We start from the raw sequence: 26,907 nt of genomic DNA, 5'->3' as shown, positions 1-26,907 counted from the left end.
TTATTGGTTTATAGAAATGCAATAGGCTTCTGCACATTGATTATGTATCCTGCAACTTTACTGAATTCATATATCAGTTCTAGCAGGTTTTTTTTTTTTGAAAGAGTCTATTGGTTTTCTACATAGAGTATCATGCCATCTGTAAATAGTTAAAGTTTGACTTCTTCCTGGTTGATTTGGATGCCTTTTATTTCTTTTTGGTGTCTAATTGCTGAGTCTAGGACTTCCAGCACTATGTTAAATAAGAATAGGGAGAGTGGTCATCCCTGTCTTACTCCTAACCACAGAGGAAAATCTCTGTTTTTCCTTACTGAGGATTTCATTTGCTGTGGGTCTTTCATATATGGCCTTTGTGATGTTGAAATATGCTCTCTCTGTTCCTACTTTGTTGAGGGTTTTTTTCATCAAGAATGGGTGCTGTACTTTGTCAAAAGTTTTTCCTGCACCTATTGAGAGGATTCTATGGTTCTTAACTGTTCTTTCATTAATGCAGTATATCGTATTGATTTGTGAATGGTGAACCACTCTTGCAGCCCAGGAATGAATCCTACCTGATTGTGGCAAATGACTCTTCTAAAGTGATGTTGGATTTGATTTGCTAGAATTTTGTTGAGAATATTTCCATCCATATTAATCAGGTACATTGGCCTATAGTTTTCTTTTTTAGTGGGGTCTTTCTCTGATTTTAGAATAAGGTAATGTTGGCCTCATAGAATGAGTTCAGAACTTTTCTTTACATTTCTATTTTTTGGAGCAGTTTGAGAAGAATAGGCATTAACTCTTCTTTAAATGTCTCGTAGAATTCCCTTAGGAAGCCTTCTACCCCTGGACTTTTGTTTTTTGGGAGGTTTTATTTTTTATTTTTTTAATTTGACAGAGAGATAGAGAGAGAGAGATCACAGGTAGGCAGATCACAGGCAGAGAGAGGAGGAAGCAGACTCCCCATGGAGCAGAGAACCTAATGTGGGACTCAATCCCAGGACCCTGAGATCATGACTTGAGCTGAAGGTAGAGGCTTAACCCACTGAGCCATCCAGGGGACCCATGTTTTTTGGGAGATTTTTAATTCCCGATTCAATTTCTTTACTGGTTATGGGTCTGTTCAAATTTTCTATTTCTTCTTGTTTCAGTTTTGGTAGTTCATATGTTTCTAGGAATTTATCCTTTTTTTCAGATTTTCCAATTTGTTGGCATATAATTTTTTATAATATTCTAATTGTTTATATTTCTGTGCTATTGGTTGTGATCTCTCCTATCTCGTTTATTATTTTATTTATTTGGGTACTTTCTTCCTTTTGAGTAGTCTGGCTTGGGCTTTAACAATTTTGTAAATTTTTTCAAAGAAATATCTTCTAGTTTCCTTGATCCATTCTACTGTTGTTATTGTTGTTGTTGTTTCTATATCGTTTATTTCTGCTCTGATCTTTATTTCCCTTCTTCTGCTGGCATTAGGTTTCATTTGTTGTTTCTTTTTTTGTTCTTTCAGGTGTAAAGTTAGATTGCATATTTGAGATTTTTCTAGTGTCTTGAGGTAGGTCTGTATTGTTATATACTTCCCTCTAATGACAGCTTTTGCTTCATCCCAAAGGTTTGGACCATCAGGTTTTCATTATCATTTGTCCCTATATATTTTTAAAAATTTTTCTTCTTTAATTTCCTGGTTAACCCATTCTTTCTTTAGTAGGATATTCTTTAATCTCCATGTATTTGTGGTCTTTCCAAATTTTTTCTTGTGTTTAATTGGCTTAGTGTGGTGGTCAGAAAATGTGCATGGTATGATCAATCTCTTTGGACTTGTTGAGGCCTGATTTGTGACCTAGTATGTGATCTATTCTGGAGAGTCTCTCATGTGCACTCAAAAAGAATGTGTATTCTGCTGCTTTAGGATGCAGTGTTCTGAATATATCTGTTAAGTCCATCTGGTCAGTGTCATTCAAACCTATTATATCTTTGTTGGTTTTCTGTTTAGATTATCTGTCCATTGATGTAAGTGGGGGTGTCAAAGCCCCTACTTTTTTGTATTACTATCAATGAATTCATTATGTTTGTTATTAATTGTTTAGTATATTTGGGTGCTCCCAAGTTGGGGCACAAATATTTTTAATCATTAGATCTTCTTGTTAGATAGACCCCTTAATCATAATACAGTGCCCTTCCTTATCTTTTCTTTCAGTCTTTGGTTTAAAATCTAGTTTATCTGATGTAAGTATTGTTATTCTCTCTTTCTTTTGATGTTCATTTGCATGACAAGTCATTTTCTATCCCTTCAGTTTCTTCTTTTTTCTTTTTTTTTTTTTTTTAAGATTTTATTTATTTATTTGGCAGACAGAGATCACAAGGAGGCAGAGAGGCAGGCAGAGAGAGAGGGGAAAACAGGATTCCTGCTGAGCAGAAAGCCTGATGTGGGGCTCCATCCCAGGATCCTGGGATCATCATCTGAACCGAAGGCAGAGGCTTTAACCCACTAAGCCACCTAGGTGCCCTATATTACCTCACTTTCAATCTGCACATGTGTTTAGGTCTAAAATTAGTGTCTTTTTTTTTCTTTTGTTTTATTTTTTGTTTTGTTTCTGTTTTGTTTTGTTTTTTAATCCATTCTGACACCCTAAGTCTTCCGATTGGAGCATTTAGACCATTTACATGCAGAATAATTACTGATAGATATGAATTTAGTGCCATTTTATTACTTGTTTTGGCACTGTTTCTGAAGATTTTCTCTGTTCCTCTCTAGACTTCGTTGCTTTTGATCTTTCTTTCCTACTATAATATTTCTTACAGGACTGGGGTAGTGGTCACAAACTCCTATAGTTTTTGTTTGTCTGGGAAACTCTTTAGCTCTCCTTCTTTTCTGATTGATGGCCTTGCTGGATAGAGTATTTTTGGCTGCAGATTTTTACCATTCAGCACATTGAATATATCACACCACTTTTGTCTTGCTTGCCAAGTTTCTGTGGAGAGATCTACTGCTAACCTTATTTTCTTCCCTTGTAAGTTAGGAACTTCTTTTGTCTTGCCTGTTTTTAGGATTTTAAAAAACTCTATACTTTGCAATTTAACTATGATATGGCTTGTTATTGGCCTGCTTTTGTTGATTTTGATGGGCTTTCTCTCCTAGATTTTGCTGTCTGTTTTCTTCCCCAGGTTGGGGATGTTTTCAGCTATAATTTCCTCAAATAAACCTTCCACCTCTTTTTCTCTTCTTCTTCTGGGACTCCTACGATTTGAATGCTATTATACTTTGCAGAATCACTGAGTTCCTTAAGTCTACATTCATGATCTAATCTTTTTCTTCCCCTCTTCTTTTCTCCCTCATTATTTTCCCTAATTTTATCTTCTATATCACTTATTTGCTCCTCAGCTTCTTCCATCCTTGTGGTCATTACAGTCAGTGTTGATTCTTGATTATTGCATTTTTTCATTTTGGTCTGACTAGTTTTTAACTCTTTTCCCTCTGTAGTAAGGGACTACTTTATGTTTTCAATGCTTTTCTCAAGCCCAGCTAGTGGCCTTATCGTTGTTGCTTTAAATTCTGGATCAAGCATATCATTTATATGTGCTTTGATTACATCCATGGTCATGACCTTTTCTTGTTCTTTCTTTTGGGATGAATTCTTCCATATTAACATTTTGTTAGGGCTCTTGTCTTCTTCTGCATATTAGGAAAGCCTGCTTTGCTTCCTGTTCCTGAGAGTAATGGCTTTATGAAGAAGAGGTCCTATACTGTCCAAGGCCTGGTGCTTCAGGAAATATCTCTGGCATATGATGAGTGCCATATGCTGCTGTGTTTTGGCTGCTCTTTTCCTCAAGTGAGTCTTCTGTAGAGGTTTTCTTTGCCTTGGGGAGTGTTTAGACTTTGGCCAGAATGTGGCAAGTTTTAACTAGGTGTGCTCTGGTCTGCTTGTTAAAAAAGACCTAATGCTATTTCCACTAGAGCCAAAGTTTGCTTCAGTGTCAGTAGACAAGGTGCATGCAATGGGGTTGTACTGGTTTTCTGGGTGAGTGGCCAACTGCACTGATTCTTGGGTTCACTTGCCCAAGAAAAGCAGCATCTGCAGATCTCAGGGGTGCAGGGCTTGTGTAAGTGATTTACACCTCCAGTATTGATTCTGTGCTCCTTACTGAAGTTAGTTTATGCTGAGAGGCAGCTCCCTTCTTCATCCGTGGAGAGGGGAGTTTGTGCCTATTGCTGTCCAGAAAGCCTTCCCAGAAGAGTGAACAATCTCCTCTTGTGTGTCCTAGGTATTCTTCCACTGAGTTTAAGACTCCAATTTAAAGACCTGGTGTAGTGCAGAGCCATGCTGGTCCTCCGGAAGAGGGTATCCCCAAGGAAAGACTGATACATGTTTGTCCCAGAAGGGCAGTCACTAAAGCACAGGAGCATGGAATTTGGAGTACAGAACAGCCAAGAGCCAATGCCCAGGCTAGCCACCCTCAGCAGGCATCTCTGTGCAATGTTGAGGGGTGAGGTAGAGTAATGGCACCTGCCAGCTCTTTTGTCCCTGGAGAGGCAATGCCACCTCTCCCTGACATGCTCCAAGAAGAGAGTGCTATCCCTCCCAGTGCATCCCAGGGGATCTTCAGATAGCACTGTCTGCTTCCAGTCCTCCGCCCTACTCTCCTGGAGCACTGCAGTGTGCTAAGGGCTTCATGCTGGTCACAGCACAGACTTCTTAAAACTCCAGTCTTTGGGCCTCACTTGTGAAAACATAAAAATCAGTCCATCTCATTTTTCCAGTCAATGCTTTGAGGAAATGCTTTCTTTGTGCGATCCCTATGAGCTCCTCACTCTCTATTTCTGTCTCTTTCCCCCTTTCTCCACAACCACGCCACTGTCACTTCTGCAGCACCTGTGATCTGATTCTCACCCAAATCACATCTAAGTACCGCCTACTTTCCATGAGGTGACCTTTCCTCTTCATCTAGTTGTGCAGTTCTAACAGTCCTCAGATTTATTTCTTGGGTATTGAGAATGATTTGATATTTATCTAGCTCTGTTCAAAGGAAGAGGCAAGACTAGGGTTCTCCTACTATTCTGCCATCTTAGCTCCTCTCTCCCTCCATGAATTTATTTATAAATGGATTTGAAGTAGCCATTGCTCAGAGGACACATTCCTTAGTTATGAGGTTTTTCATGAAGTATTTGATGAAGACTAAGAAAAATACCTCATTAGAAGATATAAAAATCAGCAGCATCTATGTATTTATGGTTTAGTTACATTTATAAATACTTCAAAATATATATTCAAATATATAATTCAAAAACTATATAACATTCTTGTGAATCATCTGTGTAAAGAACCTTAAGGTTGAGGGACTTGTTACTGTGTAAAATATGTAACCTGATTATTAATTAATGTGTCCACTAATAATTAAGGCTCTCTTCCTATACTCATATTCCAGGAGGTGAGGGAAAAAAAGAGAGAGAAATAAGAGAAGGAAATATGTTCTTTCTTTTCCCTCCATTCTTTTATCCTTTTTTTCTTCCATTTTTTTCTTCTTTTGAATTCTTCTATTATTTTCATTTATTCCTTGCTCCCTCCTTTCCTTTTTTACTTCCTTCTCCACTTCTAAGCAGATGGTTTTAGGACAATGAATAAATAAGTACTACAGATGCCATTGTGATGTCTAGAACAATAGATCCAAACCCAAGTATAAAATTTGAAAGGTCTTTCGATTTAAAAAAGAACATTCCATTGGCTTTGTTGAATTTGGCATTTAGTTCAGACTTGAAATGAAAACTAGAGGCACATTTGTAGACATTGGTTAAGTGAAGAATTTGAAGAAAGATATCAAATACATTTTGTCATTTATATTTCTTTAAAAATTTTATTTAAGTTGTGGCTTACATTCAAATATGCTGCTTGATAATTATACATAGATTGGCTTATTCATAGATTGTATTATCTCTAAAATCAAAAAGAAAATTGGGAAATTCTCTACATTATCAATCATTCCTAAGTAGTTGAGCCTTTAAGACCAGAGCTATAAGGAATGCGCAATTACTGGTAGTTATTGGCAATGTTTCCTGAAGAAAAGAAGCATTGGTAGTAATTTTGCACTCAACAAAAATTACAGCTATCTCTTGGATTAATGAAAAGCTAAGGTTCTTTCTGGCTTTATTAAGTAGGCCTTTTAATTTGCTTTAAATTTGATATTTTAAAATTTTGAAAAGTGCCCTCCTTAAGTCATACCAAAAAATTCTAATATTTTTCATATCTCTGCAAAATCTCATTCGAAACAATTAAACTAAAGGGTTTTTTCCCCTTGAATTTTCCTAATTCTGTGAATTCTGGCCTCCAGAAGATTTACAAAGATTACCACTCCAGATATGATTCAGTGTTCTTTTGTCTTGACTCCAGTAAGTATATCTACTTAGCATATTAATAAATCAGATAAAAATACTTCTTTTCCATACATTGTAATTAACAGGCCACTGTCAACTCAGAACACATGCTCATGGAAGGGAGTCCTGTTCCCTATGTTTAGAGAGTTCTCTTTGCCTGCTCTGACTTCCTGAATAGAAATTATTAATAAAGTTATAGACAGCATCAACTTACTTGCCTTGTTTTAGGAGTGGCAGGAATTCAGAATGCCATTGTAAGACATAAAAGTGACCAGAAGTAAAGGGACGTTGACATCCTTGCAAAATCTGTGCCATGCAGGTGTCTATTCTTCACAGTATTACTTTAGCTTATTATCTGGAGACTCTACAAGCGGCCTTGTCTGAGTGATAATATAAATCTACCCTTCAACCCAGTCAAAGCTTCATGCTAACAAAAAAGGAAAACATTATAACAAGCCACCTTTCCAAATGTATTTGGTAGTTTCTAATTTTTTAATGTTGTTTCAATGTTTTAAATGTTTTGAACTAAAAGAACAGTCTGCTGCTGGGTACGATTAAGGTAACAGTTGATTCATATTCATTCTCTGACGTGATTCCCTATAAATGACAGAAATCTGTGAAGCTGCTCAGACTATGCATTTATATTTAAAAGACCAAAAGAGGGGCACCTGGGTGGCTCAGTGGGTTAAGCCTCTGCCTTCAGCTAAGGTCATGATCGCAGAGTCCTGGGATCAAGCCCCACATTGGGCTCCCTGCTCAGTGGGGAGCCTGCTTCCCTTCTCTCTCTGCCTGCCTCTCTGCCTGCTTGTGATCTCTGTCTGTCAAATAAATAAAAATAAATAAATTAATTAATTAATTAATTAAATTAAAGGCCAGAATAAAGTAGAAAAATGTTTTCAATTAAAAACAAAAACTGATAAAGAAAATTACCTGTTTAGTTTTAGTACCTTTGAGACAGATGATTAATGTTCAAAGACATCATCATTGCAAAATAGAGCCAAGGCATTTATTCACTTTACAACTTGAAAATCTAGAATGGCTTCTATCATTTATATATTTTTATTGCATATATTTTATTTTTATCAAAGTCTAAATGAAGAGTTTATCATAAATTTAATATACAGCAGAGAATAAGGTGGGTTAAAAAATAAGCCCAGGGGTGCCTGGGTGGCTCAGAGGGTTAAAGCCTCTGCCTTCGGCTCAAGTCATGATCCCAGGATCCTGGGATCGAGCCCCGCATCAGGCTCTCTCCTTGGTAGGAAGCCTGCTTCCTCCTCTCTCTCTCTGCCTGTCTCTCTGCCTACATGTGATTTCTCTCTGTCAAATAAATAAATAAAATCATAAAAAAAGAAAGAAAGAAAGAAAGACAAGCCCATAATTTGTTAATATACTAAACCAGGTTTTTGATTGTTGTTTCCACAAGCTGAAGGTCACTAATACCCCCTCACCTGTACTTGTGTGTTCCAAACCCTCTCTTTTATTATGCCTTTTCATCTTGGGATATTAAAACCTCATTTGATGTCCCATTTCTGCCTGTAGAGGGTGGTTGGTGTGCTACTTAATTAGGAGTTGGAAGAGAGGTACCGGTGGAAATAGAGTTGTCCGAGTGAAAGATAAAGGCCCACCCTCCATCTTTATAGAAGGAGGCCCTGTCTTTCTGAGCTCTTTGGTCTGCAGCAATAAATAGCATTCATCTCTTTATTACTGTTTGTCTACATTGTAATGTACTCCCCAATATGCCACAATATACCTCAGATTCAACAGTATAATACACTTACATTCCTGAAAGAATGAGAAATATTTTAGTTTCTGTAATCAGCCAAGTAAATCATGAAATAGAAGTCTTGGGCCTCTGCTCTTGCTTCATTGTGAAAATGAATCCACTGTGCTGAGGAAGCTGAAAACAAAGCTAACCTAGGAGTGCCATCTAGTGGAGGGATCTACTATGACCACAACAGGCTGTTTACTTCACAGGCTTTTCTTAAAAGAAAACTGGGGAGGGTCTGTTGTCCCACAAAGGAAAATTGTAGCTAATACCTGGCAATTAAAGAAAGAATTTGAAATCTGATTATCATTGCCATCTTCTCTCCTCATAGAAAATCTACTCCCCAGCTTAGAGGCTATGAAGGAGGAAAAGGAAGAGGCTTGTTATGTTATCTCAAAGAGCTATACATAGTATTCCTGACACTGGGTGAGAAGGACCTTAAATCTTATATTCCAGGACAGAAAAGCATATTCATTGGGGTAACCACTAGGAGACAGAAAAAGAAATGGCAAAGAAAATAGTCAGGAATTGAAAAAAAAAATGTAGCTTTCCCTCAAGAGGATTTGACGGTTGTCTATATGACTACTATGCAACGTCCAAGAGAAAGAAAGCCCTGATGGGAGCTTGGAAGTTCAATGACTGCCCTGGGTGAGAGGTCGGGGGAAGGCACGGAGACAAAGATATTTGAAATCCCATGTATACACCAAACATTCTTCTATGGGGAGGAGTTTTGCAAACCCCTGGTATACAACTATAACTTAGAACTTTGTTTACATAAGGGCCTATATATCCTAAATAAAGTTGAGTGCTGAGCACTGTAGTTACCTAAACTTGATCCAGGCAGGTGAGAAAAGGGGAATCTCTTGCCACTTCTTAAGAGGATTCCATAAGGAAATAAAGCCCAAATTGTAGTGCATTTAAATATCACCAAGTGTCCTTAATAGGAATTTAAGATTTTAGGCCCATCTGTTAAAATTTGGTGGGGCTGATCTGGAGTAGAACCCTGGGATTTTTATTTTAAAAATCATCCTTATTCTGATACAGGTGGTATGAGTTCACAATTTGAGAATTACTTCCTGTTAAGTCATGGGCCAAGGGAGCTAAAGTTTACCACCTCAGAGTAAGCAAAATGAAGCCGGGGGATAAGAAAGTACAGTTTGTGCTTTTATTATTACCTAGCAGCTCTAGAAGAATTTAAGACTATAAGAGAACCTGGGGGAGGAGCAAGATGGCAGAGAAGTAGGAGACCTAAATTTCATCTGCTTCCAGGAATCCACCTAGATAGTTATCAAACCATCTGAACACCTACAAACTCAACAGGAGTGAAGAGAAGAGCAGCAATACTAGGAATGGAAAAATGACCACCTTTTTGGAAGTAGGATGTGCAAAGAAGTGAATCCGAGGCACTATATGGGAAGAGAGACTGCGGGGGGAGGGGCCAGCTCCTGGCAAGTGGTAGAGTAGCAGTGCACAAAATCAGAACTTTTAGAAGTCTGCTCTACTGAGGGACATTGCTCCAGAGGCTAAATGGGGGAGGGGGGTTGAAGCCTTTGCTAAGACAGTGTGATCCCAGGACCTGCAGGGTCACAGAAAGACCAGGGGTGACTGAGTGTGGCAGAGCTCCAGGGAAGCCAGTCACAGAGATGGAGTCAAAGAGGGGTTTCTCAGCTTGGGGTTAACTTAAATGTGATCCAAAGCACAGTTGGGCCACTCGTCTTCAAGCAGGGAACCCACAAGTGGCAGATCCAGGGAGACCCCTCTTCCTCTACCAGGAGGGGTGGTGTGGGAGTCTGCTGCAGGAATCTTCTGTTTTGGGAGACTCCAAACACCAAAAATCAAGTGCCAGAGACAGAAATTCTCAGTCACAGGCTGGGTGAGCTCAGAGTGTGGCCAGAGACTAGGGAGATGGGAGTAATTGAATGTTTTTCTCTGAGGGTGCTCTGAGGAGTGGGGCCCCACGATCTCAAGTCCTATAAGGCTGGAGATTGGGAGGCCGCCATCTTCATTCCTGTCCTTCAAAGCTATATGGAAAGTGTTCAGGAAACAAAAGCTATTGAGAGCAAAACTGAGCAGATTATTTAGCCTGGCCCCTGGCAAGGGCGGTGCAAGGAAAAGACATTTGAGAAACACAGCAAGAGGTCCCTCCCTCAGAAGATCAGCAAGAGCATCCAGCCAAGACCAAGTTCACCAGTTAATAAGAACTGCAACACACCAGTGCTAGGGGAATACAGCACATAGAATTCATGACTTTTTTCCATGATTCTTTAGTCTTTCAAATTTCAATTTAAAAATTTTCATTGGGATGCCTGGGTGGCTCAGTTGGTTAAGCAGCTGCCTTCGGCTCAGGTCATGATCCCAGCGTCCTGGGATTGAGTCCCACATTGGGCTCCTTGCTCCACAGGGAGCCTGCTTCTCCCTCTGACTCTGCCTGCCACTCTGCCTGTGCTCGCTCTTGCTCTCTCTCTCTCTCTCTCTCTGACAAATAAATAAATAAAATCTTTAAAAAAAATTTTTTCATTATTTTTTTTCTTTTTCTACTTTTCTTTTATTTGAATTTTTCCTCTTTCCTGTTTTAACCTATTTTTACTAATTTATCTTATCAATACCTTTTTAAAAAGTCTTTTTAAATTCATTGTTGTAGTCATAGTCTATCCCTTCTTGCATTTAACCTTATTTTCTGTAAACATATAAGTTTTTCATTATTTAAAACTTTGGGATACAGTTTCTTATAACAGACCAAAATATACCCTAAATCTAATATATGGCTTTGTTCTAGTCTCCAGCCTGATCACGTTCTCTTCTTTTTTTTCTTTTTACAACTAAGTTCTTATCTTATCAATTCCTTTTTAAAAATCTTTTAAAATTTTCATCTTTACAGCCATATTGCATCCCTTCATCATGTTTACCCTTATTTATATAGGTATATTAATTTTTTCTTTATATAGGTATATAAATTTTTCTTTCTTTAAAATTTTGGGAGGCCATTTCTTCTAACAGACCAAAATACACCAAAAATCAAGTGTGTGGTTCTGTTCTATTCACCAGCCTAATCATATATATATACATATATATATGTATATATATATATATTTCCCCTCCCTTTCTTTTCCCCTTGGTTTTGGGTCTTTCCTGATTTGGTTCATTTATATTTTTCTGGGGTTGTTGTTACCCTTTTAGCATTTTGTTCTCTCATTCATATATTCTTCTCTGGACAAAACAACAAGACAGAAAAACTCACCCCCCAAAAAAGAACAAGAGACAGTACCAAATTCTAGGGACTTAATCAATATGGACATTAGTAAGATGTCAGAACTACAGTTATATGTACGCCAATTATAAATGTCAATTATAAAGATGCTAGCTGGTCTTGAAAAAAGCATAGAAGATAATATAGAATCCCTTTCAGGAGAAATAAAATCCCCTTCTGAAGAAATAAAAGAACTAAAATCTATCCAAGTTGAAATTTAAAAAGCTATTAATGAGTGTAATAAAAATGGAGGTTCTTACTGCTGGGATAAATGAGGCAAAAGAGAGAATTACTGATATAGAAGACCAAATGATTGAGAATAAAGAACTGGATGAAAGAGAGATAAATAACTACTGGATCATAAGGGGAGAATTTGAGAGATAAATGATACCATAAGATGAAACAATATTAGAATAATTGGGATCCTAGAAAAAGAAAAAGAGAGGGGGGCACAAGGTATATTGGAGCAAATTATAGTAGAGAACTTCCCTAATTGGGGGAGGGAAAGAAGAATCAATATCCAGAAGGCAAAGAAAATCCCCCTAAAAATATCCAAAAAAATAGGTCAACACCCCGTCAGCTAATAGTAAAACTTACAAGTCATAAGGAAAATTCTGAAAGCAGCTCAGAACAAGAGGTCAATAACCTATAATGGTAGAAATATTAGACTGGCAGCAGACTTCTCCTCAGAGACCTGATGTGCCAGAAAGGACTGGCATGATATATTCAGAGAACTAAATTATGCAGCCAAGAATACTATATCCAGTTAGGCTATCACTGAAAATAGGAGAGATAAAAAGCTTCCATGACAAACAAAAATTAAAAGAATTTGCAAGCACCAAACCAGCCCTACAGGAAATATTGAAAGGGGTACTCTAAGCAAAGAGAGAGCCTAAAAGTAGTAGACTAGTAGTAGACCAGAAAGGAACAGAGACAATATACAGCAACAGTGATTTTGCAGGCAATACAGTGGCACTAAATTCATATCTTTCAATAGTTACTCTGAATGTAAATGGGCTAAATGCCCTAATCAGAAGACACAGGGTATCAGAATGGAAAGAGAAACGAGACCCATTGATATTCTGTCCACAAGAAACACATTTTAGACCCAAAGACACCTCCAGATTTAAATTTACAATGCTAATGGACATCAAAAGACAGCTGGGGTGGCAATCCTTATAACAGACAAATTAGATTTTAAGCCAAAGACTATAATAAGAGATGAGGAAGGATACTATATCATACTCAAAGGGTCTGTCCAACAAGATCTAACAGCTTTAAATATATATGCCCCTAACATGGGAGTAGCCAACTATATAAACTAATTAACAACAAAATCAAAGAAACACATTGACAATAATACAATAACAGTAGGAGACTTTAGCAACCCCCTTACTAAAATGGACGGATCATCCAAGCAAAAGATCAACAAGGTAATAAAGGCTTTAAATGACACACTGGACCACATGGACATCACGGATATATTCAAAACATTCCACCCCAAGGCAACAAAATACACATTCTTATCTGTGCACATGGAACATTCTCCAGAATAAACCACATCCTGGGCCACAAATCAGGTCTCAGATGGTACCAAAAGATTGGAATCATTCCCTGCATATTTTCAGACTACAAGTCTTTGAAACTAGAACTCAACCATGAGAGGAAAGTTGGAAAGAACTCAAATACATGGAAGCTAAATAGCATCCTACTAAAGAATAAATGGTTCCATCAGAAAACTTAAGAAGAATAAAAAAAATTCATGGAAGCAAATGAAAATGAAAACACAACTGTTCAAATCTTTGGGATACAACAAAGAGGGTCCTGAGAGGAAAGTATAGAGCAATACAAACACTTCTCAAAAAACAAGAAAGTTCTCAAATACCCAACCTAAACCTACACCTAAAACAACTGGAGTAAAAACAGCAAAGAAAGTCTAAAACCAGCAGAAGAAGAGAAATAATAAAGATCAGAGCAGAAATCAATGAAATAGAAACCAAAAGAGCAGTAGAATGGATCAACGAAACTAGGAGCTGGTTCTCTGAAAGCATTAATAAGATTGATAAACCCCTAGCCAGACTTATCTAAAAGAAAATAGAAAGGATCCAAATTAATAAAATCATGAATGAAAGAGGAGAGATCACAACCAACACCAAAGAAATACAAACAATTATAAGAACATATTATGAGCAACTATACACCAGCAAATTTGACAAACTGGAAGAAATGGTTGCATTGCTAGAGATGTATAAACTACCAAAACTGAACCAGGAAGAACTAGAAAGCCTGAACAGACCCATAACCAGTAAGGAGATTGGAGTAGTAATCAAAAATCTCCCAAAAACAAGAGCCCAGAGTCAGACGGCTTCCCAGGGGAATTCTACCAAACATTTAAAGAATAATTATTACCTATTCTCCTGAAACTGTTCCAAAAAATAGAAATGGAAAGAAAACTTCCAAACTCATTTTATGAAGCCAACATTACCTTGATCCCAAAACCAAAGACTCTATCAAAAAGGAGAATTACAGACCAATATCCCTGATGAACATGGATACAAAAATTCTCACCAAAATACTAGCCAATAGTATCCAACAAACCTTAAAAGTCATTGGTCATTGGTCCACCATGACTAAGTGGGATTTATTCCTGGGCTTCAAGGTTGGTTCAACATCCACAAATCAATCATTGTGATACAATATGTTAATAAAAGAAAGAATGAGAACCATATGATACCCTCAAGAGATGCTGAAAAAGCATTTGACAAAGTACAGCATCCTTTCTTTATCAAAACTCTTCACAGTGTAGGCATAGAGGGAACATACTTCGATATCATCAAAGCCATCTATGAAAAACCCACAGTGAATATCATTCTCGGTAGTGAAAAACTGAGAGTTTTTTCACCAAGATCAGGAACACAGCAGGGATGTCCACTATCATCACTACTATTCAACATAGTACTGGAAGTCCTAGCCTTGGAAATAAGGCAACAAAAAGAAATAAAAGGCATCTAATTTGGCAAAGAAGGAAGTCAAACTCCCACTCTTTGCAGATGATATAATACTTTATGTGGAAAACCCAAAAGACTCCATTCCAAAACTGCTAGAACTCATACAGGAGTTCAGTAAAGTGTTAGGATATAAAATCAATGTACAGAAATAAGTTGCATTTCTATTCACCAACAATAAGACAGAAAAAAGAGAAATTAAGGAGTAAATCCCTTACAAGTTTATAATTGCAGTCGTAAATTACAATTTATAAATTGCAAATCCCTTGCAATTTTACAACTGCACCCAAAACCACAAGATACTTAGGAATAAATCTAACCAAAGAGATAAAGAATGTGTACTCAGAAAACTACCGAGTACTCATGAAAGAAATTGAGGAAGACACAAAGAAATGGAAAAACCTTTCATGCTCATCAATTGGAATAACAAATATTGAGAAAATATCTATGCTACCTAGAGCAATCTATATATTTAACACAATCCCTTTCAAAATACCATCCACTTTTTTCAAAGAAATGGAACAAATAATCCTAAAATTTATATGGAACCAGAAAAGACCCCAAACACTCAGAGGAATGTTGAAAAAGAAAATGGAAGTAGAAGGCAACACAATTTCAGACTTCAAGGACTATTACAAATCTGTAATCATCAAAACAATGTGATACTGGCACAAAAGCAGACACACAGATCAATGGAACAGAATAGAGAGCCCAGAAATGGATCTTCTACTCTATGGACAACTAATCTTCAACAAAGCAGTAAAGAAATTCCAATGGAAAAAAGATAGTCTCTTTAACAAATGGTATTGGGAAAATTGGACAGCCACATGCATAAAAATGAAATTGGACTATTTTCCTACACCACATAAAAAAATAGATTCAAAATGGATGAAAGACCTCAATGTGAGACAGAAATCCATCAAAATCCTTGAGGGGAACCCAGGCAGCAACCTCTTTGACCTTAGCCACAACAACTTCTCTTAGATACATCACCAAAGCAAAGGAAGCAAGGGTAAAAATGAACTATCAAGACTTCATCAAGAAGTTTCTTCATCAAGAAGAAAGCTTCTGCACAGCAAAAGAGACAGTCATCAAAACCAAAAGACAACCTACAGAATGGGAGAAGATATTTGCAAATGACATATCACATAAAGGGCTAGGATCCCAAATCTCTAAAGAACGTATCAAACTCAACAGCCAAAGAATAAATAATCCAATCAAGAAATGGGCAGAAGACATGAATAGACATTCCTGCAGAGAAGACATCCAAATAGCCAACAGACACATGAAAAAGTGCTCAAAATCTCTCAGCACCAGGGAAATACAAATCAAAACCATAGTGAGGGGGCACCTGGTGGCTCAGTGGGTTAAGCCTCTGCCTTCAGCTCAGGTCATGTTCTCAGGGTCCTAAGATCAAGCCCCACATCAGGCTCTCTGCTCAGCAGGGAGCCTGCTTCTCCCCCCCCCCCCTCTCTCTGCCTGCCTCTCTGCCTGCTTGTGATCTCTCTCTGTCAAATGAATACAAAAAATCTTAAAAAAAAAAAAAATCCACAGTGAGATACCACCTCACACCAGTCAGAATGGCTAAAATTAACAAGTCAGGAAATGACAGATGTTGGCAAAGTTGTGGAGAGAGGGGAATAATCCTATACTGTTGGTGGGAAGGCAAACTGGTGGAGCCACTCTGGAAAGTGGTACGGAGGTTCCTCAAAAAGTTGAAAATAGAGTTACCATATGACCCAGCAATTACACTACTGGGTATTTATCCTAAAGATACAAATATAGTGATCTGAAGGGGCACGTGCACCTGAATGTTTAGAGCAGTAATGTCCACAATAGCCAACTATGGAAAGAACCTAGATGTCCATTAACAGATGAACAGATAAAGAAGATGTGATATATATATATATATATATATATATATATATATATATATATATTGCAGCCATCAAAAAACCCAAACCTTGCCATTTGCAATGATGTGGATGGAATTAGAGGGCATTATGCTAAGACAATTATGAAATGGTCTCACTGATATGAGGAGTTTGAGAAATAAGACAGAGGATCAGAGAGGAAGAGATACAAAAATGAAACAAGATGAAACCAGAGAGGGAGACAAACCATAAGAGACTCTTAATCTCAGGAAACAAACTGAAGGTTGCTGGAGGGGAAGATGGAGGTGAGAGGGGTGGGGTGGCTGGGTGATGGACATTGAAGAGGGTATGTGCTATGGTGAGGGGAAAAAAGGACTGCAAGAGAACCAACTCATCCCAGTTTGCTGGGGATTTTCAGAATTTCAGAATCCCAGGAAACCAATCACTCCCAAGCAAATTGGGACAACTGTTTACCCCACTGAAGAAACCTTTAAAGAATTGTGCAGCTTTGTAGTGTCCAGAAGCAAGCTTGGCGATGGATAATTGGGCTTCTTGAGATAATCTGCACTGAAAATCCAGCTCTGGGGAATCACTATTAGGAATTATACTGAGAGGTATAGTGAAGACCTCAATGCAGCAGCTACCTGTGCTAACAATAGGGAAGAGGCAGTTATTCAGAAGCGCTCATTGACTGGAGTCATCACTAGGGCCGTAGATAATCCATCCTTCTAGAAAAAACTTTTTTAAGTTTTAGTATTCTTTATTTCCCACCTGAGCAAATAAACTAACCAGAAAAGGAAAGGAAAGCCATGTCAGTCTGAGTAATGTAAAACTCAACTTTGTGTGAAGTCTTTTGAAGCCTTCAGTTCCACCAACATGTCCGTCCTTCACATCCCAAGGACAGTATAACTCTTCCTGAATGAAAGAGAATAAAATTGCCCTGTTGGGGAACTTGGTGAGTTTTAAGACCTAGAAACTTAAGCCAGCTCTATAGAACTTGCATTTCTGACCTAGCTCTAAAATGGTCAGTAAGGATATGATAAAAGAAGACAGGTTTACACAGGGATAGAGATGGCTGACTGCCCAAACAGAAAATACGATCACAAAATTGTAAAATAAATTACATCTATTTGAAGCTACATGTCTTCGATAACAATGATTTCAAGTTCATTGCAAGAGATCAGGTTTACTTTCTTGAATTAAAATCCAGGAAGTTGACTAAATGAATCTCATTTCAGAAGACGAACCTTTCTTTTCTTTCTTTCTTTTTTTTATGAAGGAGCATGAAAGGGTATGGCAGAAACAACCAGCTGCTCACACAAATCCATGTATATCTCTTCTTCCCAAACACAAAGCCAAAGCACGTTTTCCTGCCTTCCCCGTGCTTAAGTATGGCCATGTGACTGATTAACCAATGGAAGGCAAGTAGAAATGATACGCACTACTATGTAGAATGGCCTATGAAAATCTAACACACATCCTCAATGCACTTTTCCCTTCAGACTGACAAGGTGGCTCACTGGGTAACCTTGAAAACATTTGTTGAAGACGACAGAACCTCTATCCACTTGGGAGCCTGCATGACTGTTGGGGAAGCCTTCCTGACCAACTCTCGCCTTACAGGAATTCTATGTGAGAACATTTTTTTTTTTTCAAAAAACATCTATTTTTTTAAGAGCCATTATATGCTTTGGGGAGTATTAGCAAAGTTCTACTATTTTCACTAATTTAAGCAAAATCCTAAGAGAGGCTGTGTTACAAAGCTATTAATTTTAGGGCTTGCTGTTAAAGAAGATCTCTGAAGGGATGAGTGTGGACTAAAAGCAGGTGACATCTTGTGATATGGCCTCAGATCACCTCCATGTAAATGTACTTCCTCTAAGACAGTCCATTTGCCAGGAGAGTGTTAAGTGTGTTAAGTGTGAAAGGGTAGTGCAGCTGGCGAATGAGATTTTTCTAATTCATTTTTGCTAAAGGTAATAAACATTATGAGCTTATAGGAAAAAAGAAAAAAATTAAATTAGAAGTGAAAAGGAATGTGTCATGCTGCTACTTAACATTTATTCCTTCAAGTTGAAATTCTGATTAAACACAGTTTTGAGTTATGGGTCACTTGAGAGGCTTCTGAATGTTGAATCCATATTTTTAAAAGTATATATGTCTCCTAAGGACCAATGAAGTGGAAAGTGGGTCAGATGTGCCAAAAGCATCAGGAAAGGAAACTCCTTAAGTGGGGGAAGTGTTGCTAATAAGTGAGAAGGTAACCTTTTATTGAGTATACACATTTATGGTCACAGTTTTAAGTTTCATTCAAGCAGCATTGCCAAGATTAAAGTTTATAATTAAATCCTCATTTTACAAAGATGTCAGTGAGTTTATTCTGTGGTTTTATGATTTAATTAATGACTAAGACAACTTATTTCAAGCATGAGTAGTTTTAATAGTAAAGTATAGTTTAGATTACTAACTTGATGTTCCAGAGGGACTGCTCCCTTGTGAAAGGGCAATCCCTGTAAGATTTTCTTACGTTCAAACCAGTTCCTTCACCATGGAGTGTATTTTATTACTCGGTCATGTGGTTTCCACACAACTGTCTTAATAGTAGCTGCTTCCCAACCTCCCATCCACCAAACACACATATTTTCTGTCTTTATAGACTTAGTTCTGTATTTTTGGTAGGACTAGCAAGAGAAAGGCAGAATTCCTACACATGTGTCTACAAAGATGTGTTCTAACACAGGGACTACTGCTTGTCACAATTTTATGACAAAACTTAAATAAGAATTACGTAATAGACCAGGGAAATAAAAAGCAGATCCTAAAGGATGCAAAAAGCTTTGTTACACTGAGCTCTGGCCTTTGTGGCTTCTTCCAAAGATTTGTTTTGGTGGAGAAGAGGGAGTTATTGTCACACACAGATGACTGCCTTTTCCTACTGCCAAGGAAAACAAAAGGAAGAGAGGTAATGGGCCCAATTAATAAGGATTCAGGATGTCAGACGTGGAGGAGAGTGAGCCAGTCACTGAAAAAAGTGTTATGATCTAATACTTGGTCAAAACTAAACACAAAGGATTAAAACATTCTTTAACAATGCTTATACTGGGTATATAATCTTCATAAGAAAAACCCTTAAAAACAGACATATCATCAAAAGTGAACCCTAATGGAGGTACCTGGGTGGCTCAGTGGGTTAAAGCCTCTGCCTTCAGCTCAGGTCATGATTTCAGGGTCCTGGGATCAAGCCCCACATTGGGCTCTCTGCTCAGCAGGGAGCCTGCTTCCTCCTCTCTCTCTGCCTGCCTCTCTGCTCTCTGATTACTTGTGATCTCTGTTTGTCAAGTAAATAAATAAAATCTTTAAAAAAAAAAAAAAGTGAAGCCTAATGTCCTGATCTAAACTATGACCTTTGGGCAACTGTAATGTGTCAAAAGAGGTTCAGCAATTATAACAAGGGTACTACCGTGGTGGAGGATATTGATAACATGGAGGCTGTGCATGTGTGGGAGCAAGGGGTAAATACAAAATCACTAGAGCTTCTTAATTTTGCTGTAAACCTAAAACTGCTCTAAAAGATAAAGTCTTCATTTACAAAAAAAAGAAAAAAAGATATCTGCTAAGTCTATAGTTGGTATTAGGGTATTCCCTGACACACACACACACACACACACACACACACACACACACAGAAAGAAAGGAGAGGGGGTGTGCACAGATTACAGCTCCATGGCTCAGACTGGGGCTGTGCATGTGGAGGACATATATCCAAGTATAAGCCTAATTTTCAGTAAGCCTTTATCAACCTGGGAAACAAGATCATCGATGAGACAATAATGCCAGAAAGTAGTTTGTGACTAAATATCAAAACCTAACTGCTGGGGTGCCTGGGTGGCTCAGTCGGTTAAGTGTCTGCCTTCAGCTAGCTTGGGTCATGATCCTGGGGTCCTGGGATCAAGCCCCACATGAGGCTCCCTGCTCAGTGGGAAATGTGCTTCTCCTCCCTCTGCAGCTCCCCCTTCTGGTGCTCCCCCTGCTTGTCCTCTCTAGTGCACACTCTCTCTGTGTCAATTAAATAAATAAAATCCTAAAAAAAAAAAAAAAATCAAACAGAAGAAAACTGCATGGGCAAAGGTAATGGTCATATGATATAAAATTTGGAGATGGGAATTCTAATCTCAGCTCTGCAGTTGCTAGTCTGCTAACACGGACAAACCTATTTCAACTCTTCAGACATCACCGAAAGATTGAACACACAATCTCTCAAAGTTCTTCTACCTCTAAATTCTTAGACTTTAGTATTAAAAATAAGCAGACTAGGACAAGAACAAGTGTGCTTCTCAGAAAACATTTAGAGAAAACAAGACTCAAAATGAGGCTTAAAGCAAAAGTAGCTTCCAGGAAGTGTCCAAGGGGGACAAGAAAGGCATCCAAACATGGAAAAATCTAACACAAAATAAAAATCCAATACAGTGAATGACATGGGATGTCCACTTAAACATGATGATTCATCTGCATACAGAAGGACTGTATCAGAGGCAGCCACCAGATGAGATCGCAAGGTGTTTTGAAAAAGAGGGTGAGAATTTTCACAAGCAACTTTAAAAGCAAGAATAGAGATACAATTAGAGGATAAAAGAGAAAGAACTAAGTGTTAAGGGAGTAGTTATGGGACTGAAATAGAACAGAATTATACAGGGAATCAAAGTGATACCTTAATGAACCAGGGCTATTGACAAAAAGAGTAGCTGGCCAAATAGTAGGTTTTGAATAAAAATATAATTATGTCGAACAAAGTTGAGATATATTGGTTCTAAGTTGCTCCCAAGGTTTTAAAAAACAAAGGAGGAAATTAAAGGCTGTTCTGTTTTTGCACACCTCTGCCCTCCCGCATCTGTGTCCATACACAAAAGCAGACATAGGGACAGTCTGCTAGTCCCAATATCGGGGGAGATAATGAAATAAAATAATTATTTGCTTTTTCTAAATGTTTACAATTAAGGCACATTACTGTAACAAAAAACAAAAGTAACTTTCAAAAGTATTTCACATAGACATTACATAAAAAGTTGAAAAATATGAGACTATTGGTAGCCATAACATTACTGGTGAAATGTTTTGTCTTGTAATCAATAGTCTCATTTTAAAAATCTTCAAATTACTCATACCTTTAAGTATGAAAGGATCACTTTTGCATGCATCAGGGAAAGGAAGAAGTGGATGTTCTTGCCATTATGCTGTCGTAATTGATAAAGTTTGGCCCACTCAGAGACAGTTCTATGGAAAATGTCATGTTCGTGCACAGCTTGTGGAAACAAAAAGAAACAAGCAATTCAGGAAATAAAATTAATCTTACCTTACAAAGAGAAGCTAAGAGGAAATTTAAGATTATAACACTTCCTCTATATGAAAAATTACTAAGCCAAAATTGGTTAATAGCAGTTGCATTCCATAGACAGGAAACAACAATACACTTAAATTGTTTCATGCTATTAAGTTAAACATAAGGAAGGGTTCACTTACTCAACGCATTGTTTCTGAATACAGGAAAGAAATACAACATATGGGAAATTTACATAATAAGTTTTCATAGCTACATTTAGAGATAGTAAAGTAAGTCTTCTCTGAGATTTGTACCTGTCAAATGTAAAATGATGTAATAATAGTGCTCAGACATTGGGATAAGAAATACTGCGTCATAAGCCTAAGAAAGAGTGACAGGTTGTAAAGAATTAGAAATGAATATTGACTTCATTATTACATTCAAAATGCTTTCCTCTAAGAAAGTGATAGTCTGTGTTGATCTCATTATAAAAAATCTAAGCAACACAGAAAACAGTTGAATTAAATTTAATAAAGTCTTAATTGAACTGTAAACAAACCACACAGATTATCACTATCTAGAAATAACCATTTTTATGATTAGGTGAACATTGTTATAAAAATATATTTGTAAATATATGTTTATATCAGCTTTATTAAAGTATAATCAACACAATAAGTGCCCTAATTTAAGATATACAATATGATGAGTGAGTTTGATATATGAAGATAACCATGGAACCTCTCACTTTGGGGGATAATGGGTATGTTTATTACTATGTTCATTTAATACACACTTAAATGGTTTTTTAAAATAAATATTAAATCATTTAATCATTCTTAAAACCCTAAAAGATTGGTATTAATTTTATCCCCATTTAAAAATAAGAAAACTAAGGCATAATTGGGTTACGTAAATTTCCAGGGTGAGACAATCAGTAAGTGTCAATATGAGTTTGAACGTAGGCATTCCGGAATATAAATTATACATTCAAATATAAGATCTATAGGTACTAATAGCAGGGGTAGGTAGAATTTCTTTTGTAAAAACTTAAATTACATAATTATATTTTAAATTAAAAGTAGTCAATTTTATTTTACTTGGATTTAAAAAACAGAATTGAAAATGAAGGAATGATTAAACTTTAAATAAATTTTTTTTCACGACTAAAGATATTTTTTCCACAAAAGTTTACAAAAATAAATTCTTATAAATGGTAATAGGATAAAGGGAAATTGTGTCATTCATTTGGTTTATTTAACATCCCCTAAAGCTAGATACTATTAAACTCTAATGGAAAGACCACGCAAAGTATTGGCTGGGCATACTGTCACTGTCTGGGAAGCTTTCTCTCCCTGAAAGTGAGTTTCACAATGAGAAAGCGGGGGGGGGGGGGGGGGCGCGGTGAGAGAGAGAGAGAGAGAGAATGAAAGAGAGTCTGGCAAGAAGAAGGAGATTCAGAGGGAGAGAAAGAAAGAGGCAGAGAGAGAGAGAAAGAGAAGGAAGTAGGGAAAGAGAGAATGTGACACACGATGTAAAAGAAATTCTTAAGTGTAAGTGGCTGAAACCAGAGACAATTTTCAGCAACACCCTGCGATGGCTGGAGAACGTTTTGTTTGTCACAACTTGAGGAATATCTCTGGCATTTATTTAGTAGGCAGACGACAGGGATGCTGCGAAACATCCTCATCGTGTACAGAACAGGCTCTTTCTAACAACAAAGAGCTATGTGGTTCCCCAAAGCAGATGCTACTACAGCTGAGGATGTCAGAGGGAGAGGTCATGAGTGGCACAGAGCTACAGACAGGACAGAAGACAGCAGGAACACATGGGTGGTAGTACCAGCAACAGTAATAGCTTAGCAGTCGCTCACAGTGGGGGAGAGCCTGTGGGAACAACAGAAGCCTATTTTTGAGAAGAAAGCAGGGGTGGTCAGAGAAGAACCAATTATCCTGGACCCTGATTCACTTTTGAGTTTCTCTCCAGGACCTGATGGGACATGTTTGCTGCTTTATCATAGATGAACCTGAAAAGTAAACTTCTCTCGCAAAGCATGACATTTACTTATTTGAAAACAGCAAGAGCTTAAAAGAACCTCCAAGTTTGATAAATCATATATTATAGTCCTATGATTTTCAGTACAGAATATACACAATTTCTAATAAAATATTTCACCCAGCCATTCATTCTTATCTTCAAAATGTATTCAAGTTGTTTCCATATATACTGTTGCTCTCCCATACACAGTAAAATTTTTCTTCTAGTACTAGTTCTGTCTGATCCTTAAACAGGATATTCAGTAACTACAGAGTTAAAAACAATTAAGATTTAATATTAAGACAAAGAAAGGTTACTAGCTGTCCTACTATTGTTCTAGTTTTACTAAAGAATGAAACAGTCGTGCAAAAAAAATTCTTCTCAATCCCAAAAAGAAATTATTACTACGGCCTTGATATAAAATAAAATATAGTTTCTAATTATAAAATTATAATAAAAATCCATACTTCTACTAAGGTATCAGTTTTTTTAAATTTTTGAAAGCCTACAAAGGTATTTCACAATATTGTAAGATTAAATCCTTAAACAATCTCCATCTCTCCCTTTGAGTACAACATCCATATTTGTTTGTGATCATCTATGATATAGTTATTTCAAATACATCTGAAATTATAATTTAGCATAACATTATTATAAATTTCATTTTATTAAAATAACAAAGTAATTATGGGATGGAGTTATGGGATGTTATGTTATGGGATGGAGTCTCAACTAGAATCTACCACTTAATAAATGTGTGAATATGAGTAACTTATATAATTTCTCTGACGTTCAGGATTTCTATAAAATAGGAATCATAAGGCCCGCACAGTTGTGAAAATAAATTGAGGTAGTGCATGTAAAGCATGTCGCAGAGTTGTTGATAAGTGGTGAGTGCTTATAAATATCATCAACTATTGTTGCTGGTACCTGTACTATCATGACCTCAGATAAATAATTTTTATTTAATCTAGAGTTCATTCAGTGCAATAAAAATAGCCATAAAGCTGTTTATTTGGGACTACAACTACTTTACCACAGTTTTCTAAATCTAAAGCTTATTTTAAATTTGACTCATCACATACATTGAGTAAAAATCTTCCAAAATTGAAAACAAGTGACCTAGTTTTAAAGGTCATTCCATTTACCTAGTGGAAAATGAAAGACTAAAGCAGAATCAATTCTGACAACCACTTCTTTTTTTCAGTTGAACAAGAGAGAAGAACTTGGATCATAAAAGTACAATTCTTAATGATGGTGGAAATCCATCTGCATTTCCATAAGAGAGATAAAGGTGAGAAAGTGGTTGTCTCTAAAATTAAAATTTTCACAATCAAGTATTTAGGAAAGTAATTGCTCCAAACACTATGAGGAATGACGTGCTGTCACTGATTACTACACCAGAGACAAAGAATAAGGACCAATTGCTACTAAGAGGAGATTTGCAAAACTTTAATTGTTGCAACAGTGCCAACCCAGAGGCTGAATGGACTTTCAAATTTAGAAAATAAGTAAAAATCTAAGTAATATTAGAATGTCAACAGAAAGCACAGATATAACTCTAAAAATATCCAAGAGAAATGTTGGGATGAGGGTTTGAGGAGAGACCTCTGTAACTGAATGCCTAATTCGAGAGTTAAAGTTATTAGAGAAGACTTTTTGTTTCTTCATGACGCTATTCCTTTAGGGTTCATTTTTTGTGACCTCTAGAACCACAAGAGAGAATTAAGTAGATTTTTCTATAATTTTAGCCACAGGAAAACTGTGGCTTATTCAGATTATTTGGCAAGCTAGAAAGAAAGGAATTCTAGCTCTTATGTTTTTGGACTGTTACTTCAGTCTGTTACAGCCCAGCCCCTCTCCACTCCCTCTGTCTTCTTTCTCCCCCTCTTCCTCACCCATTCCCTTTGCCTCCTCGTTCCCCTCCCTCCTTCCCCCCCTTTCCCTCTCCCTTCCACTCTTACACACACACACACACACACACACACACACAGACCCATACTTTTTTTTTTTCAATAACCCATTTTTTCTCAGTGGATGAAAAATTTTCAATGTGTTCAATGTAATTGTCAGGCAATTATGCTATTTAAAATATTTCAGAAGGTGCTTTCCTAAACAATTTAAAAATCTAGGAAAAGAGCCTAATTTCAAGACCCAGATTAAACTATTAAAGTTCTTTTTTTTTTTTTTTTTTTTTTTTAGGAGCACTATTTTTTATTATTGATTTAATAAGTTCCCTTCTCTATCAGCCCTTTTTATATCTCTAAATATCTTTTTTTTTAATATAATTTTTTATTTTTTATAAACATATATTTTTATCCCCAGGGGTACAGGTCTGTGAATCACCAGGTTTACACACTTCACAGCACTCACCAAAACACATACCCTCCCCAATGTCCATAATACCACCCCCTTCTCCCAAACCCCCTCCCCCCAGCAACCCTCAGTTTGTTTTGTGAGATTAAGAGTCACTTATGGTTTGTCTCCCTCCCAATCCCATCTTCTTTCATTTATTCTTCTCGTACCCACTTAAGCCCCCATGTTGCATAACCACTTCCTCATATCAGGGAGATCATATGATAGTTGTCTTTCTCCGCTTGACTTATTTCACTAAGCATGATACGCTCTAGTTCCATCCATGTTGTCGCAAATGGCAAGATTTCATTTCTTTTGATGGCTGCATAGTATTCCATTGTGTATATATACCACATCTTCTTGATCCATTCATCTGTTGATGGACATCTAGGTTCTTTGCATAGTTTGGCTATTGTGGACATTGCTGCTATAAACATTCGAGTACACGTGCCCCTTTGGATCACTACGTTTGTATCTTTAGGGTAAATGCCCAATAGTGCAATTGCTGGGTCATAGGGCAGTTCTATTTTCAACATTTTGAGGAACCTCCATGCTGTTTTCCAGAGAGGTTGTACCAGCTTGCATTCCCACCAACAGTGTAGGAGGGTTCCCCTTTCTCCGCATCCTCGCCAGCATCTGTCATTTCCTGACTTGTTGATTTTAGCCATTCTGACTGGTGTGAGGTGATATCGCATTGTGGTTTTGATTTGTATTTCCCTGATGCCGAGTGATATGGAGCACTTTTTCATGTGTCTGTTGTCCATCTGGATGTCTTCTTTGCAGAAATGTCTGCTCATGTCCTCTGCCCATTTCTTGATTGGATTATTTGTTCTTTGGGTGTTGAGTTTGCTAAGTTCTTTATAGATTCTGGACACTAGTCCTTTATCTGATATGTCGTTTGCAAATATCTTCTCCCATTCTGTCAGTTGTCTTTTGGTTTTGTTAACTGTTTCCTTTGTTGTGC

This window comes from Mustela lutreola, chromosome 8 (genome assembly GCF_030435805.1).
Source record: "Mustela lutreola isolate mMusLut2 chromosome 8, mMusLut2.pri, whole genome shotgun sequence".
NCBI lineage: Eukaryota > Metazoa > Chordata > Mammalia > Carnivora > Mustelidae > Mustela > Mustela lutreola.
The sequence above is the reverse complement of the archived record's forward strand: the minus strand, read 5'-3'. Positions refer to the sequence as shown.